Below are 18,347 nucleotides of genomic sequence, written 5' to 3'. Positions count from 1 at the left end.
GCCACAGTGCAGTGGCGGCAGAGCCCAGGGTGAGTGGGATGAGGCAATGAGAACACACTCTGTTTTTGGACCCATGTGGCATGGGTGTCAGTGGACACGGGGCAATGCACACCAGGCTGTGGTGATGAGAGCCAGGAAGAGGAGGACATGAAGATGTGGGGTCCCCGCTTAGCAGGCAGTAACAGAGGAGGAAAAGCTACAATACTGCCTGGTATATATACTTGACAACACAGCATCTGAGCCTCTGGTGACCCTGGGGAAGACCTGATGGAGCTCCCTGTCAGGACCAAATCCTGGAGGGAGGGGAGGGAGCTGACTGAGCTCCCACTATGCGTCACGCTCCCACTCAAGCCTCGCCAGCCCCCATTAAGGCCTTATAGGCCCCCCTTGCAGATGACAAAAGTGACAGGCCTGAGGATCCCAACAGGGCATCTCAGAACATGCTAGAGGACGAAGCAGAAAATGGCAGAGCTTCGGACACAGCGGGACTCGAGCCGGGCCAGGCCCTGACAGCTGTGTGCACTGGGCCGTGTTACTCAGCAGAGCCTCAGCTCCCACTCCCACATATGAGCTGGTAGTGGGTTTTTCTCACCAGAACCGGTAAAACTGTTCTCAGTTTCGGGAGGTGTAAGTGGTTGCCTCTTAGACTCAGATGCAGTTCTGGACTCTGGCTAGAGTTTTGAATTTGGGACCAGCGTCTCTAGTTCCCACGCTGACATCTCTCCCTAGGCTGGAATTGTCTCTTCTGACTGTGGCCTCTCAAGGACACCAGTGAAGAGGAAGGGGAGCTGTAGCCTGGCTGTTCTAAAACCTACCCATGTCCCTTGGGCTGCTCCTATTTAGATTGAACTGCTGTGCTGCAGCCCATCCCTGCATTTTGCCAGAAGCCTGCCATTTTCATATGGCCTCATTGCTCCATCTACAGCTGAGGTCTGTCATCTACCCTGAGCCAAGGTTGCTCCCTGTTCTCAGCTTGCCCAGCCAGGAGCAACCTTGACCCCTAGGCTCTCTCCCCTGACCCACTGGACCTAGGCCCACTGTCTAGATTTTCTCAGGTAGCTGCCACCCCACCCACCACAATTCCTGCAATGAACCCTATTCTCCTCTTCCTTTCTTAAGCCCTGGCACTAAAGATAGCACAGGCTGGGCCGGGCATGGCTCATGCCTGTAATCCCAGCACTTTGAGAGGCTGAGGCAGGCAGATCACATGAGGCTAGGAGTTCGAGACCAGCCTGGGCAACATGGCAAAACCCCGTCTCTACTAAAAATACAAAAATCAGATAGGTGCGGTGGTGCACATTTGTAATCCCAGCTACTCGGAGGCTGAGGCACGAGAATCACTTGAACCCGGAGGGGAGAGGTTTCAGTGAGCCAAGATCGCACTGCTGCACTCCAGCCTGAGGACAGATTGAGACCCTGTCTCAAAAAAAAAAAAAAAAAGTCCAGGTGCGGTGGTTCATGCCTGTAATCCCAGCACTTTGGGAGGCCAAGGTGGGTGGATCACTTGAGGTCAGGTGTTCAAGACCAGCCTGGCCAACATGGTGAAACCCCATCTCTACTAAAAATACAAAAATTAGCCAGGCATGGTGGCGCACGCCTGTAATCCCAGCTACTTGGGTGGCTGAGGCACGAGAATCGCTTGAACCTGGGAGACAGAGGTTGCAGTGGGCCGAGATCGCACCACTGCACTCCAGCCTGGGTGACAGAGGAGACTCTGTCTCAAAACAACAACAACAACCACAATACAGCCAGGCACTAAGTTTAATTTGTATGCTGGCAAAAAACCCTGGCTTTTTTTTTTTTTGGTCTGGCTCCCAGTGTTGGCTATCTCCCCTCTCCACGCCCCAGCACTATGCCAGAGCCAGAAGCCCTCTGATCATGTCACAGCTTTGCCCCACTTAAGAGGCTGGAGCTTCAGACCCCCAGACAACACAAGGGCCCTGAGCCAGAATGAGGGGGCACGAATGCAGCAATGGAGCCCCTCACCAAAAAGTAGTCCCTAGCAAAATAATTTCTTGCATGGGGCATGGGGGAAGGGCAAGGGGGCTCATGCCTATAATCCCAGCACTTTGGGAGGCTGAGGCAGGCAGATCACCTGAGGTCAGGAGTTCAAGACTAGCCTGGCCAACATGGCGAAACCCCTGGTTATCCGGGTGTGGTGGCACACACTTGTAATCCCAGCTACTTGGGAGGCTGAGGCAAGAGAATCGCTTGAACTAGGGAGACAGAGGTTGCAGTGAGCCAAAATCACACCACTGCACTCCAGCCTGGCAACAGAGCAAGACTCCATCTCAAAAAATAAAAATAAAAGGATTTCTTGCAAAACAAACCCCTGGACTATTCCAATTCTGACATATATGTATGTGTGTACACACACACACACACACACACGCCTGCAGTGCACATGCAGCCCCCATGCTCCCATTCCAATACCCACTGTCTGGCCCCAAGAAGAAACTCAGCCCTTCAGAGAGCTTAGGTGCAGGGAGGGGCATGACTCCATCCATTGCCCATTGGCAGGTGAATTTCATGGGCAGTGGTAGTCAGAAGCTTAACCCAAATGACCCAGAGCTCTAGAGAGACCTGGTCTGGGGCCAGAGCAACTAAGCCACCTGGGGCCCAGTCCTTCCCACCAAGTCCAGTTGTCTCCCTTCCCCGTCTCTGCTAGGAGTAGGGAGGGTCTCACTTTCAGGGCAGCCCTCTGTGCTCCTGGTCAGCTGGGCAACCCCCAAGTGCCTCATACTCCTCGTGGTGACTCAGGCGTTTCCCTGATGCCCACTGGCAGGCTGTACGGTGTGGGAACACTTCTGCCCTACCCAGGGGATGAGTGGGGACAGTCAGTGTGCCAGGGGCCTCCATGGGCTCCATCTGCCACATGGTACAGCCTGATGGACCTTCTTACTGTACCAGAGCCTAAGCTGGATCACCACCTCCATCACAATAGTACTAGCTTCCCTTCTCCAAGGACTTATTACACACCATGCTCTGTGTATGTTGGCAAATGTAATCCTCACAACAACCCTAAGAGGCAGGTACTATTGTCATCTCCATTTAACTGACGTGGAAATTATGGCACAGAGAGTCAAAGTAATTGGCTCAAGGTCACACAGTAACTAGAGAAGCAGGATTTGAGTCAAGGCAGGTTGGCTCAAGTCTTAGCCACTCTACTGTGTGCCTCATATATGGTGCTGGGTAAGACTGGACCAGGAGCTGGCATGTCCTTGCCCAGCTGGGGCTCCTTAGTCTCAGTCTGGAGCCATCACCTCCGAATCCTCTGTCTGGCTGCCAGTCCCCAGCTGTTTCTGTCAAGAACACCTTGATCAAAGCCCTTCTGGACATTACTGCCAGAAAATGACTCCTGTGTGCTGAAGACAGCCACAGGCTCTGGTCCCTGCCTCCCTCTCCAGGCCTATCCTCCTGCTCTGCCTGCCTATGTGCCTCATGATCCCACATCACTCCCTGAGCATGGAGGCTTGAACTGGCACCTGCCTTGAATGCCATCCCCTCCACTAGCTAAAACCTTCTCTCCTTCGCGACCTGTCTGCACCTCCTCTTCCGGGAAGCTCTCCTGGACTAGCTCCATTCTGTTCCTTCTCACCACAACCCTGACCCAGGCCCTCCAGATCTGCAATCACTACACCAAACTGCAATGTCTGCTAACTGCTCTGGCCTCACCATGTTATCAGTTTCCCAGAGAATGCCCTGTATCTTACTGAGGTAGGTCCCAGCACCTGGCACGGTGCCTGGCATTTAGTGGGTCCTCAACATACGTTTGCTGGATGAATAAATATACTAAAAACATGAGCCTTAGCCACACTATTCTGAGTTGTAGCACTTGCCACTGTATCAGTTTTCATATATTACTGCCATCGAGATGCAATACTCCAAAGAAGTGAATTCCACCGGCTTCAGTCAGGCCTGGGTTCACACCCTGGCTCATTCCTCCCATCCTATGACTTGGGGAAGACATTAAAACTGGAATACTACCACCTAACCTGAGAGGCTGCTGTGTGGAATAAATAACGACGCAGTAACTGCTTAACAGTGCCAGGTAGATAGTAAGGGTCCTACAAATAAGGACCACAGTGGCTGCTATTATTATCACCCATGGCTTGTGTTAAGGGATTGTACGGTGATATTCCAGTCCTAGAAATGTGCTAGCCTGCTGAAACCCAAGGGACCTCCACAGACAGAACTTCCCCGTTCCCTGCCTCACCATCAATTGTGGGGAGAGAACCGGCAGGGAGCCCCCTACTCTGGGCACATGCTTCTTTTTTCAGGGAGAAGGGCCTAAACCTTCCTCCCCTTCTCGCCCCACATGCAGGTGACCCAGTTGCTGTCATCTCCTTCCTCCCATACTGCAACGGAATAAGGGGCAGCCTCTGGATACAAGACAGAGGTTGCCCCGTCTCCGTGGCAGGTGCTTTTGGGATCAGAAGTGAGGGATGTCATGGGAGAATGGGTCTGGCTGATTCTCTCCCAACCTTTCTTATCAATCATTAATCCAAGTGATGACCTAGTGACCTGGTTTTCTAGGCCAGCAACTCTGCCGTGTTCTCTGCTTACTATTTGCCAATCCAGGTCACCCCACCCTCTTAAGGACACAGGAGAAGCCCGGGTGGCCTTCTAGCTGGCCAGAGTCAGCCCAGAGAGTCACCTGAGGCCAATCCCCAGGAGTGGCCTGGGGCTGGTTTTGTTCAGAGAGTGCTGGAACCAGAGAAAAGACAGCCAGGAGGCCACCCACGCATTCCACAATTCTTCCCATTGCCCCAAGAGGCAGCCCCCTAGGAACAGCCTCCAGGGCTGGAGAATGTCCTGGAGAAGAGACCAGAGACAGGAGGGTACTCTTCACCAGGGATAGGAAAGCTGCCACAGAAGGGGGCCTTGGGTGTGCCCACCCACCCACCTGCAGTAGGGAGAAAGGGGCACCCAGATCCCTGCATCACCTCTCCACTGGGAGCACTAACGTGCTGACCACCTCTGACCGCAGCCACTGAAGACTGCGAAAAATCTGTGGTTTTCACAAAGAGAAGCTCAGCAATGTCAAAGCACATACACATGCATAAAAACAAAACTGAAAAGACATGGCCACAAATGTTAAGGGTACTTTTCTCTGAGGGGTGGAGCTGTAGGTGATTTCGATTTTCTTAATTATATTTTCCTATGTTATCCAATTTCTTCACAGTGAGCATGGGATACCTCTATAATCCGGGGTTGGTCGGGGGAAGGGGGAGACATTTTAAAAACCAAATAAAACACTGAGAGATGCCAACGAGGTAAAGGGAAGACCTGCTCAGGTCCCAGAAGAGACCCAGATCTCTCCTACTGAAGCCTGAATGGGCCTGAGACCCCTCATACTACATGGAGAGGGCTTCCAGGGTAGGGTGGTTCTGCCGGCCAGCAGAGAGACTCACCAGGGACCGAGCCAGAGCCCTTCTCAGCTAAGACCACAGGGGCTATGGTTGTGGACTCTGTCCCTGCCCCTCTGCCCTTCTGGTCCCTGCCAGCTGGTTTCATTCACTTGTTCAACAAATATTTGTCAAGTACCTACTACCATGTGCCAGGCTACATTAGCCAGCAATGACCAGGGCTATGAAGGACAAATGCCAAGCAAGGTGCGGCACTCAGAGCACGAGTCAGGTGCGGGTGGCCAGGAGACGCTTTCCTGAGGACCTTACGTAGCCTCTGGCCCAGGCAGGCTGAGTGGGATTCCAGGGTGATGGGAACAGTGATGTGAAAAGGCCCAAGGAATGAGGACCTGGGCTGTCTGTGGGTAGAGAGAAGGGCTATGGCTAGAGGTCACTCAGCGTCTTGAAGGGTAAGCTGAGGATGTGGGTATTTATTCTGGGAGGAGCAGAGAGCCAAGGGGGTTATGAAGAGGATGGGGAGGAACAGAGCTGCATTTTTACAAAGACTTTTCAGGCTGCTGTGGAGAACAGACTGAAGATGATAACAGACTGAAGATGATTTCAGCCAGGCTCGGAGGAGCAATAGTTACAGCAAACCCAGCAAGGGAGTCGGCGGGAGGGGAAGGCCACCTGGAGCCCTGCAAGGTCTGGGAAGCAGCTGCCTGTTGTATTCCCGGGAAGACTCAGGCTGAGGAGTTGAGGGATGGGGCCCTGACTCAGAGCTGAGTACCTCTCTGGCTGCCCCACCTGTGTCCTCACTGAGTAAAATGTCAGAATTAGATCATCTCCAAGGCCTGTTCCTGCTCTGCCCTCCCAGGATCCAGCCTCCCAGAGGTCCTGGTCTTAGTGATTCCCGACTATGACACACACATACAAACACAGGTATCTGGGGAGCAGACGTGGCACTTGGCACTGCTTGGCATGAGGCCAATCGATACTAACAGCCACATTCCCAGGCTTGACAACTACACCCAAGCCCCTCACACATCTGACACAGAGCTCTTGTGACCAGGATGCCAACCATAGGTCAACAGCCCTGCTTTAGGGGCTCTGTGGTTACAATGTGGACACCACCACTTACACCTTTTTCTTTTCTTTTCTTTTCTTTTTTTAGACAAGATCTCCCTGTCACCCAGGCTAGAGTGCAGTGGCACAATCACAGCTCACTGCAGCCTCGATTTCCTAGGATCAGGTGATTCTCCCACTTCAGCCTCCTGAGTAGCTGGGACCACAGGTGTGCACCACCACGCCTGGCAAATTTTTGTATTTTTTGTAGAGACGGGGTTTTGCCATGTTGCCCAGGCTGGTCTCGAACTCCTGGGCTCAGGTTATCCGCCCGCCTCAGCCTCCCAAAGTGCTGAGATTACAGGCGTGAGCCACCATGCCCAGCTACCTATTTCTTTTCAAACAATTAAGACTAGGACAGCCCTTTAAGGGCACCTGGCTAGCTCAGTTGGAAGAGCATGAGACAAGAAGTGCTTTCAGGTACATCACACATCACTTAATCAACCCAGTGAGATGAGTGAAGGCAGGGCTACTTCATTTATCACTACACCCCCTACTCTGAGGGAAGCTCTGACTGGCTCTTGCTCGCCTGTGAATGCTCTAGGTGAGGGGACGAAGGCTGGTGGTAAGGAGAAGGGCAGCCACTGAGTGGGTGGCCAGCAGGCCCCATGAGAGGCAATGAAACTCTGACTGGCCCAGGAGAAATGGGACGTGCAATTGCAGCGGGGAGGCAGGAATAGGGATCTGCAGGGCAGAGAGACTTCTCAACCTTCCCAGGGAGAGAGGAGACACGGAAAAATCCCACAGTTAAGCTGTGATTGGTCAGTCTGTCCAGGAGAACCCAGGGATTTCAAGTTCAAGTCTCACCTAAAAGCGTTCATGTTCTTTGACCCTATACTTCCCCTTATAGGAAAACACTGAGCTGGTTCACCGCAATGTTATTTATAATAACAAAAAATCAGAAATGGCCCAATGCCCAATAATAGAGGGATGGTTAAATATATTAGGGCACACCCAGACAATTGAGTATTACCTAGTCATTAAACTCATGTTTTCATAGAATATTTAATAACTTAAGTGAAAAATACAATACGAATTTACATAAAGATCATGATTCTCAAGAAAATGACTAGAAAAAGAATAGAAGAAAGTTTCCCTGTATGAAGAGAGTGGTAGGTGATTTTTTTTTTTTTTTTTTTTTTGAGACAGAGTCTTGCTCTGTCACTAGGCTGGGGTGCAGGTGTGACCTCAGTTCATTGAACCACCTCCTAGGCTCAAGTGATCCTCCTACTTCAGCCTCCAGAGTAGCTGGGACTACAGATTCATGCCACCACACCCAACTAATTTTTGTATTTTTAGTAGAGATGGGTTTTCACCATGTTGGCCAGGCTGGTCTTGAACTGAACTCCTCCCGGATCACAAGTGATCCTTCCGCCTTGGCATCTTAAAGTGTTGGAATTACAGGCATGAGCCACTGCACCCAGCCTTTGTTTTTTTTTTTTTTTTTTTTTGAGACAGAGTCTCACTTTGTCGTCCAGGCTGGAGTATAGTGGCACGATCTCAGCTCAGTGCAAACTCTGCCTCCTGGGTTCAAGTGATTCTCCTGTCTCAGCCTCCGGAGTAGCTGGGATTACAGGCGCCTGCCACCACACCCAGCTAATTATTGTAATTTTAGTAGAGATGGAGTTTCACCACGTTGGCCAGGCTAGTCTTGAACCCACCTCAAGTTATCCACCTACCTCGGCCTCCCAAAGTGCTGGGATTACAGGCATGAGCCACCACGCCCGGCCTTTTTTTTTGGGGGACAGGGTCTCACTGTTGCCCAGGCTGGAGTGCAATGGCTTGATCTCAGCTCACTGCAACTTCTGCCTCCTGGATTCAAGCAATTCTCCCACCTCAGACTCCCATAGCTGGGACTACAGACATGCGTCGCCACGCCCGGCTAATTTTTATATTTTTTGGTAGAGTCAGGGTTTCACCATGTGGGCCAGGCTGATCTTGAACTCATAACCTCAAGTGATCCACCCACCTTGGCCTCCCAAAGTGCTGGGATTACAGACATAAGCCACCGCGCCCGGCCAATGTCACTGTACTTTGAAACTTTCGGTAACACTTACGATCTTTATTTTACTTGACCCACGATAGCATGTGATAGTGATATGACTGCTCGATCCCTCCTCCTCTACGCCTTCTCTTCATTTGGCTTCCTCCCAGGTTTTCCTCTGATATCACTGGCTGCTCCGTATCAATCTACTTTTTTGGTCTCAGTCAGCAATTTTCTTCCTAATCTCTAAAGGTCTCTTTCATTCTCCATCTACGCTCTGTCTCTTTCTGATCTTATGCCAGCTTGTGCCTTCCAATGCCTTCAGTATGCCGATGATTCCCCAATTTATTTCTACAGGCCAGCTTCTCTGACACCTCCACACGGATGTCCAATGGCAGCACAAGCCTAACACATCCAAAACCGAGCCCTTTACCTTCCCCCCATGGTCTCTCTCATCTCAGTAAATAAAAACTCCAACCTTCAAGTTAGAGTCAAGGAATCTTGCTGGCTTTGCCTTTAATAAATATACAGAATCTAATTACTTTTCACCACCTCTACTGCTATGACCCTGGTCCCAGCCAACACCACCTCTTGCCTGGATTACTTAACAGCCTCCTAACTGGCTTTCTGGCTTCTGCCTCCCACCTCACCACCCACTCTCTGTACAGCAGTCAAAGTGATCCTTCTAAAATACAATTCAGATTCTGTCCCTCCTGTGATCAAATCCTTCCTGGAGCTTCCTACCTCAGAGAAAAAGCCCATCTTAATACCTGCCAGCAAGTCCTTCTGGAACTGGTACCCCTGCCTGCTCCACTCCTTCTGGTATATTAAGTACCAGGCACACGGCCTCCTGCTGGTCCCGACACAGCAGGCATATCCTGCCTTCAGTGGGCCTTTGCAGCGGCTTTTCTCTCTAGCTAAAGTTCTTCCCCCTCCCCAGTTACCCATCTCCACAGCTCACTGCCTCACCTTCTTCAGGTCCTTTCTCAAATGTGGCCATCTCAGTGAGGTCTTCCCTGGCTTCCCTATTTCAAATCTGCGTAGTCCACCCTCAGGTACTTCCATCTCCCTTCCCTGCTTCAACTTTCTCCATCCATCTTATGGCTATCTGGAAGAGTGTATATATATTTCCTTATTTGTTTAGTGCTTGTCTCTTCCCAAAGAATATAAGCCCCATGAGGCAGAGATTTTTGTCTGTTGTTAGATTCACATAATCCTCAAGTATCAGAGGAGCAACTGGCATAATTGGAAAAAGATGTCTGTTCACCATGCACCTTGAAGCAGTCCTGTAGAGATCATTGCTCCACGGGCTTCAGTTTTCCAGGGGTATCTGACCCTGCTTTCCAGACCACTCCAGACCATTCCAGACCCTTCAAAGGAGGAGCTCATCAAGATGAGCATAAATTGGTAGAAATGTGGTGGAGAGCGAATCTAGAAGCCTGAGGGGCCTAGCAGTGTCTGGCTAGTTCTTTTGCTAATCTGCCAAGTGATGTTGGGGTTGGTGGTTCTGTGGTGGTGGTGGTTGCGGGAGGGGGGGGCTTCATTTTTCCCATGGGGAGGCAGCACTGGTGCTTCTTCCTCCCTTAAACTATACAATCCTCTTGCTGAGCAGATCCCAAGGCTACTATTACTCAGTGGAGGGAGGCCTCCCTGACTCAGAGTCCTAGGTCAGACCCAGGGTGGGGGTGGGGAGGTGCTGACAAATCCTCAGGTGCCTTTAAAACGTTTATATTTTCAGGGCGAAAGATAAGACCAGTCAGTACCTGCACCTACTCACAGGACAGGCTGTGCACGAGGGAAGAGTGAAGGGCAGCTGAGTCCTGAGGAGGAAATTGCCTCTGGAAGCCTCAGGGAAGGTTCAAGGTCAAGGAGAGCTGGGTCTTCAAGATAATCTGAAAAGTACACTATGCTAATTATAGAAAATACTGCTGGGCACAGCAGCTGGGCAGGGAGGTTGAGATGGGAGGATTGCTTGAGCCCAGGTGTTCCAGACCACCCTGGGAAACACAGAAAGACCCTGTCTCATTTTTTTCTTTATTGAGACAGAGTCTCACTCTGTTGCCCAGGTTGGAGTGCAGTGGTGCAATCTCGGCTCACTGCAACCTCTGCCTCCTGGGTTCAAGCAATTCTCCTGCCTCAGTCTCCTGAGTAGCTGGGACTACAGGCGCATGCTACCACGCCCAGCTAATTTTTTGTATTTTTAGTAAAGATGGGATTTCACCACGTTAACCAGGATGGTCTCTGTCTCCTGACCTCATGATCTGCCCGCCTCGGCCTCCCAAAGTGCTGGGATTATAGGCATAAGCCACCACACCTGGCCCTTTTTTTTTTTTTTTTTTAATAAAAACAATTTAAAGAAGAAGAAATAGGGCTAGGCGCAGTGGCTCATGCCTGTAATCCCAGCACTTTGGGAGGCCGAGGTGGGTGGATCATGAGGTCAGGAGATCGAGACCATCCTGGCTAACACGGTGAAACCCTGTCTCTACTAAAAATACAAAAAATTGGCCAGGCGTGGTGGCAGGCGCCTATAGTCCCAGCTACTCGGGAGGCTGAGGCAGGAGAATGGCGTGAACCTGGGAGGTGGAGCTTGCAGTGAGCCAAGATCGTGCCACTGCACTCCAGCCTGGGTGACAGAGAGAGACTCTGTCTAAAAAAAAAAAGAAGAAGAAGAAGAAGAAATACAATACTTAAGAGTTTCAAAGAAGAAAATAAAGATTGAGGGGTAGTGTGTTCTAGGTAGGGGAAATGTAGGATCCTAGACCCAGGAAAGGAAGATGGAGAAAGAAAGAAGGAGACAGGGAGGCAGGGAATGGAAAAGGCTGGGTAAGCAGGTCATACCAAATGCATGCAGAAGACCTTCTACAACTCTTCTTCCATGGAGCCTACCCAGCTTCCGTGTGAATCAAACAGTGCACAGCACCTCTGTGTGCCAGGCATTATTCTAAGCTGCTTTCATGGAGTAACTCCCTTAGGTTTTACAAGTGGACTATAAGGCAGGTACCCATTATCCCCATTTACAGATGAGAAAATTGGAACATGGAAGAGTGAGGTAACTTCCAAGACTCTGGGAGCCAGGAGCCAGTAAGCCATCAGAGCAGGAGCTCTTAACCACTCTACTGTACTGCCTCTCGCTACTATTCCTGAACTCTAATGCTAAAAAGGTGTTCTGTATCCTGACCAATTAGACTCTCCCTTCAACTAACTGCCATTCCTGGTCCTGTCCTGCCTGGCCCTGGTCACCAAGTCTTGGCCTGCACCTTTTCCTCCCCAAACCCATCTTCTCTAGGTGAAACCTCTGTCACTGCAGCATTTGTCATTTGACAGGTTCCCAAACCCTCTTCCTTAGTTCATCACGTCCTCTTGATGTGTGGCTCCTAACACTCCCAGGAAGTAAGATGAAGTTAAAGTGTTGAAATGACATGTCCCCCTGCTTACAGTCCACTATGACTCCCAGGCAGACCAGTCGTCACTGCCTGAACATCAAGTCAGGCCTTCCTGTGCTTACGGAAATAGAAGGGGGCCCCTTTACATCCACCCCTTCCAAAGTTTATCCTGTTGCTCCTGACCTGTCATTAAGCTCTTTGAGGGTTTTCTAAGCCCGATTCTGTTCTCTAATGCGCAAACAATCCCTTGTCTCATATCGTCTGTAAACCTGAAGAGCGTGTCTTCTACCTCTTCTCCTAAGTCAATCAGGGGCTTTCCTCAAGCAGTCATCTGTCTATTAACCTTTGGATAAGGCAGTTCAATGCATCTGAAATCTAATGCCTGGCACCCCCTTCTCTGTCCCAAGGTGCGAACACAGCGAGTGGGCTACAGTGGAGAGAGCATTAGTGCTGAGTTATATGACAGGTACACCCCCAGCTCTGTCTTTACTATGCTGTGTACCTCTGGGCAACCTGCTACCCTCTCTGTGGCTCAGGCTTTCTATCTGTGAGATGGGACTAATGACCATGTACCTTCTTTAATGGCAGTAGCAATGCTGAGATGAGGGAGCAAATGTAAAAGACATCTGTATTATACACACCAAAATGTTACCTCTTAGGGGTCATTTCTACTTTTTTTATTGCTTATCTGATTTTTTTTTTTTGGTGGCGGGGGCGGGGAGACAGGGTCTCACTCTGTCACGCAGGTTGGAGTACAGTGGCGTGATCTCGGCTCACTGGAACCTCCACCTCCTGGGTTCAAGTGATTCTACCACCTCAGCCTCCTCGGTAACTGAGACTACAGGTACGCACCACCACACCCAGCTAATTTTTGTATTTTTAGTAGAGATGGGGTTTCACCATGTTGGCCAGGCTGGTCTCGAACTCCTGACCTCAGGTGATCTGCCTGCCTTGGCCTCCCAAAGTGCTGAGATTACAGGCATGAGTCATCATGCCCGGCTGCTTATCTGATTTTTCTACATTTTCTAAAATGAACATGTGCTGTGTCTAGTAAGCAAGTTTTTTAAAAAAAGGTTTTACAAGCAGATATAAATGATTGTAGAAAATAAGATGAAGCAGAAAAAGCTGAAGAAGACTACCTCAAGATCCATGTCATGGAATTCTCTGCAGATGCCCAAGAGCAGCAGGTGGCACAGACATGGTGCCATGGCAGGATGGCCATGACATACAGCCGAAGAAAACAGGAAGTGGCCGAGCTGCGCATCCGCGACACACTCATTTTGTTTAAGACTCTGATGCAGAGCTACATACACTTGCCCCACAACCTAAACTACTGGGAGGGGAAACCAGTCTAAGAACAGGAGGGAAGGGAGAATGAGGGGGACTGGTGGGGAGATAAATACCTTTATTCATGTTTGTAGTTTAAATTGTTTTTAAAATGAGCATCAACATCTTTTGTAATAAAGTGGAGTAGAAGAGTCAGGAGTCTTGTAAATGGATCTCACTCGAGTAAAGGCAGCCCAGGAGCTGCAGGCACATACTGACACCAGTAAAGAAGCAAAGCTCTCCTGCTGCTCAATCTCACAGAAATGTTTAGTCTTGTTCTCAGTCCTCCTGTCCCTTTCCAAGTGCATGCCTAGCTGGTTGCTTTCTAAGGTCCCATATAAGCACCCACTTAACAAATATTTGAGAAGCATGAAGTCCCCAAGAGAGGAAAGGAAGAACCAGAGTGAAAGGACAGATAAAACAAGAGGTTTCAAATCTCAGGGAGCCCAGAAAGACTTCTTAAGCATCAAAGCACCCTAGAGATTCAGAAAATTGGCCCATGCTGTCACCTCCCAATTCTCACATAATTCTGACAGCAGCTTCTGGATTTTATATTATACCTGCATGACAGCCCGCTTCTCAGTAAGAACATGGGTCAAAAACTGCAATCTCACTCCTCAGGACTCAGAGCCAGGAGGAGGGGTATGCGGGATAAGATAGGGAAATGCCAGAACCGGAGTGACTTATTGATGACACTTGGGGAATACATTCAGAGAGCGCAAGGTCTCACACGCCAGGTCATGTTAGGCTTCTAACCAGCCTGGATCTCAGCCCACCCAGCAGGAGAGAGAAGGGACTCTCTTGAAAGAGTCAGGTAAAGCACTGCCACTGTTCACTGAGCAAGCATTACAAGCAGTGATGACCGGGAGTCTGTCTATAAACCCTGTTTCCTTCTGGGGCTCTCCCTCCCAAGGTGCCCCCTCCCTCCGCTCCTGCCCACTTGGCTGCCAGAGCCCTGGGGGTCTCTCCATGATGCAGGGTCAAAGGTGGCCATGAGCCAGGGGAATAAGAACTCCCCAGAGCTCCCCACAGGGCCCATACAGCACAGCCTATGCCTCACCAAGCCACTGGCCCTGGCCCTGGCCCTGGCCCTGAATTTGGCCCCCTTCCTGGAGGCCTATGAGGATGAATAGTGTGAACAGAGGTAACAGGAACCTCAGAGGGCTGATCCTCAGGGTCTCTCAGTTCTATAGCAACAGGACAACATGACCTTGACAAGGAGCACCATTTCCTGCTTCAGCCGGAGCCAGTTTTTCCCAAAACAACTGCTCTGGGGAAGGATACCAGGGTAACATGAGGAGCAGACACTGGGTCTTTCTACTTACCAAGTGCTCAGGTGCTACTGGCCCTGGGGATGGCTGCTAACTGGAAGATGACAGGTTGGTGGGCTGCTGGTGGGTCACCAGAGCAGAAGGTCACTAAGAGCCATTCTAGAGTGCTCCAGAGTCGCTGTCACAGCCCTCCTTTCTTGCTGCCTCCTCAAGAACCTCCACCCAAATCCTGGGGCGTCCCGAGCACGTAGGCGGTGTCTCCCCACCCACAATGACCTGCTTGGCAAGGCTTGGCACACCTTACCCCCATTAATGCTTCCTGTCTCCCTCTCTCCCCCGAGGAACCCAGGCAGGCTGAGGCAATACCTTCCTTCATCCATCTGGACTGGCCTTGGCATTCCTGGGCCAGTCTGGGGATCCCAGGCATCAACCCTAAAGTGGGCCAGTGCCAGGTATGTGCAGCCTGTACTTCCCAGTCTAGGCAGGCGGAGGCTGGAACGGTGCCAGCAGCTCACCTCTGCAACACAGCATGGAAGCATTTATTTCAAGGGTGGCTGGGGAGCGTCCAACAGCCCGCCTCCCAGCTTGCAGGACAGCCTGCCACATGCAGGGGAGGAACCAGTTTGCTTTGGGCAAACTGCTTCACTTCTCTGAGCCACCCTTGAAATAAATACTTCCGTGCTGCGTTACAGAGGAGAGCTGCTGGTGCGGTTCCAGCCTCTGCCTGCCCAGACCGGGAAGTACAGGCTGCATATACCCGGTGCTGGCACTGGCCCATGTTAGGGTTGGTGCCAGGGTTCCCCAAATTGGCCCAGGAATTCCAAGGGCAGTCCAGATGGATGAAGGAAGGCACCTCTCTCTTCCCTCTCACCTGTCAGGGCCTATAAGGCTTGGTGCTCTTCTGCTTGGTTCCGAACACTACATCCGAGTGGTCAGTGCCACAATCATAACAACCAGCCGCCTCACAAAGGAGGCAGCTTGGCATAAGGACAAGGGCAGGGCTTTGTCCCTAGACAAAAATGGGTTTGAATCCTAGCTCTGTCACTCACTAGCTGAGTAGCTTTGGGCAAACTGCTTCACTTCTCTGAGTGTCTATTTCCTTATATGTACAGTCTCACATAGCTCAGAAATGACTTGGCTATGGTCACAGGGAGAGATGGCTGTAGAGCTTGGTCCCAGGTCCTGACATACCGGCTTCCAGAGCTTGTCTGACTATACTAGGATGTTTCTTAACTGCAGCTACACGTGACAGAGAAAACAGTCGTCTCTTTTCCTAAATGGCTGTCAGCAATTCCCAAAGTCAGGGAAAAGTTCCTTTCGAAGTTCACTGCCTTAATACAAAAGTAGCCTTCACAGATGCCAACTTAACTAGGTGAATCAAGTTAGCATCACTTTTACTAGGGCCAACTGGCACCACTGTGCCTCCTGATGTAAGCAACAGGAAGCACACCTCATCTATGTGGGTTCCCACCAACAACGTAAACCCGAATCTAATCACAAGGAAACAATCCAACAGATATGGAATGTGGACAATCTATGACACGTCAAGCAAATGAGCCAAACTGTTAGCAACTGATGAATCTTGGTGAAGGAAATACAGAAATTCATTGTTTTATTCTTTTAACTTTTCTCTAGTTTTAACCTTTAAGAGTAACTTTTAAATATTAAATATGTGTAGTATTACTCTTAAATCATTAAGTGATTTTTATTTGGTATTCATTTTGTGTTAATGCTCTCTTCCGCATTTTCTATTATCAGATGTCTATATCAGATAGAGATCATTTTTAATGAAATATATACAATCATATATCACAATATATTTGTCCATAATAACAATAAACTATGCATTTATTTTATTTTTATTATTTTAATTTTTTAGATGGGGTCTCACTCTGTCACCAAGACTGTCACCACCCGGAGTGGTGCTATCATAGCTCACTGCAGCCACAAACTCCTGGGCTCCAGCGATCCTCCTGCCTCAGCCTCCTGAGTAACTGGGACTACAGGCACATGCCACCATGCTGGCTAATTTTTTTGATTTTTAATAGAGACAAAATCTTTCTCTGTTAACAGGCTGGTCTCAAACTCCTGAGCTCAAGCCATCCTCCTGCCTTGGCCTCTCAAAGTGCTGGGATTACAGGTGTGAGCCACTGTGCCCAACCAAACCACCAAACCACGCATTTAATGTTATATCTTTTTTTCTCTTTTTCTTTTCTTTCTTTCTTTCTTTTTTTTTTTTTTTACAGAAACACCTCTGAAATTTTATCACAGAAAAAATAATTCCATTTATTATTATGACCACTCCTTATTTAAAAACTCATAAAGTGTTAGGAAAGATATAGAAAAACTTACGATTTTGGGAATTCCAGGGAATTTCTATTACTTATTCCTCAATCCTGAAAGTTAATAACTGTTGGGAATTTGGAAGTACCAGCATCTTGATGGCCAGCCTTCGTTATGACCCCTGCTCCCACATGGCAACATTCCACCTAGTAGCTCCAGCCAGAGAGCCCCACTCAAATAAAATATCATTTATGGGACTGTTTCAGGCACCATGTACAAAAGCACTGACCTAGACCCCTATGGGGAGAGATGACAAAAGGAGTAAAACACAGTCTGCCCTTGAAGAGGTAAGTATACAAACTGTGTGATGGAGGCCACATAAGAGGTGGCCACTGTGGAAGAAGAAATATTCCAACTTGGGAGCAGCAGGGATGATTCTGGAGTAGGTGTAATGGCCCTTCTTCTAGCTAGGCCAGAAAACTAGAAAAGGCACTCCCAGGGAAGGCCAAGGTGAGTCAGGCAATGCAGCCGAGAACACAGGGCACATCTGGGAATGGCGAGCTGTCCGCTTTGGCTGGGGCACCCCACTCTCTGAAGGACAGATAAAGGGCCAGGACCTGGCTAGCCTTGAATTCCTAGTTACTAAGGTGTATAGACTTAATTTTGAGGCCCGGGGTTCTGCCCTCTGGTTCCAATGACTGTAAGAGTGGAGAGGGGCAAAGAAAGTCACCAGGGTCCTTCAGAAATGACAGAGTGAGAGAGGGTGAGGGTCTGAAATCTCATCTCTCACCCTTTCAAAATGATACAGTTTCTGTATTTTCCCAGGCAAAGCTCTTTGCACACTTTCTTGCTATTGCATTTTACTTCTTTATTTTGGGGAATATGCTATTTATTTGCCTGCTTGATTTATAATTGGGGTATAACATACTCATGGTTAGAGTATGCAATCTGCATTAATCTTAAATATAATAAGCCCCATGAATTCCTACATTTATATACCACCATAAAACCATCACCCAGGCCGGGCGCGGTGGCTCATGCCTATAATCCTAGCACTTTGGAAGGCCGAGGCGGGCGGATCACCTGGGGTCAGGAGTTCGAGATCAGCCTGGCCAACATGGTGAAACCCCTGTCTCTACTAAAAATACAAAAATTAGCCGGGCATAGTGGCAGGCGCCTGTAGTCCCAGCTACTCGAGAGGCTGAGGCAGGAGAATTGCCTGAAGCCAGGAGGTGGAGGTTGCAGTGAGCCGAGATAGTGCTATTGCACTGCAGCCTGGGGCACAAGAGCAAGACTCCATCTCAAAAAAACAAAACAAACAAACAAAAAACCAACCAAAAAAACCCATCACCCAGGTCAAGACAGTAAACATTTCCAGCACCCTACAAGGTTCTTTGTGCCCCTGACCAGCTAATCCCCACAATAAGTAACTACTCCGCTTTTTTTGAGACAGGGTCTTGCTCTGTTGTCCAGGCCAAGCTGGAATGCAGTGGTGGCCTGATCACAGCTCACTGCAGCCTCAGCCTCCTAGGCTCAAGCTATCCTCCCACCTCAGCCTCCCAAAGTACTGGGATTACAGGTGTGAGTCACTGTGCCCGGCTGTAACCACTCTTCTGACCTCTATCAC

General features: G+C 49.7%; 1 protein-coding gene across 15 annotated transcripts in view; it reads right to left on the bottom strand.

Moving 5' to 3' along the window:
- Positions 1–18,347, bottom strand: part of PPARD (peroxisome proliferator activated receptor delta) — an 83,408-nt gene that overhangs the window by 20,841 nt on the left and 44,220 nt on the right. Inside the window, exon 1 of one of the 15 annotated variants that reach the window (XM_055113502.2) lies at positions 15,309–15,374. The exons of 13 other annotated variants lie outside the window; for them this stretch is intronic. The gene's annotated coding sequence lies outside the window, so the exon portion shown is untranslated. Of the gene's footprint in view, positions 1–15,308; positions 15,375–18,347 lie in introns of those variants that run through there. One more of the 15 variants, XM_055113504.2, reaches the window with a different exon arrangement.

This window comes from Pan paniscus, chromosome 5 (assembly GCF_029289425.2).
Source record: "Pan paniscus chromosome 5, NHGRI_mPanPan1-v2.0_pri, whole genome shotgun sequence".
NCBI lineage: Eukaryota > Metazoa > Chordata > Mammalia > Primates > Hominidae > Pan > Pan paniscus.
This window is presented reverse-complemented; position numbering and strand designations above follow the sequence as displayed.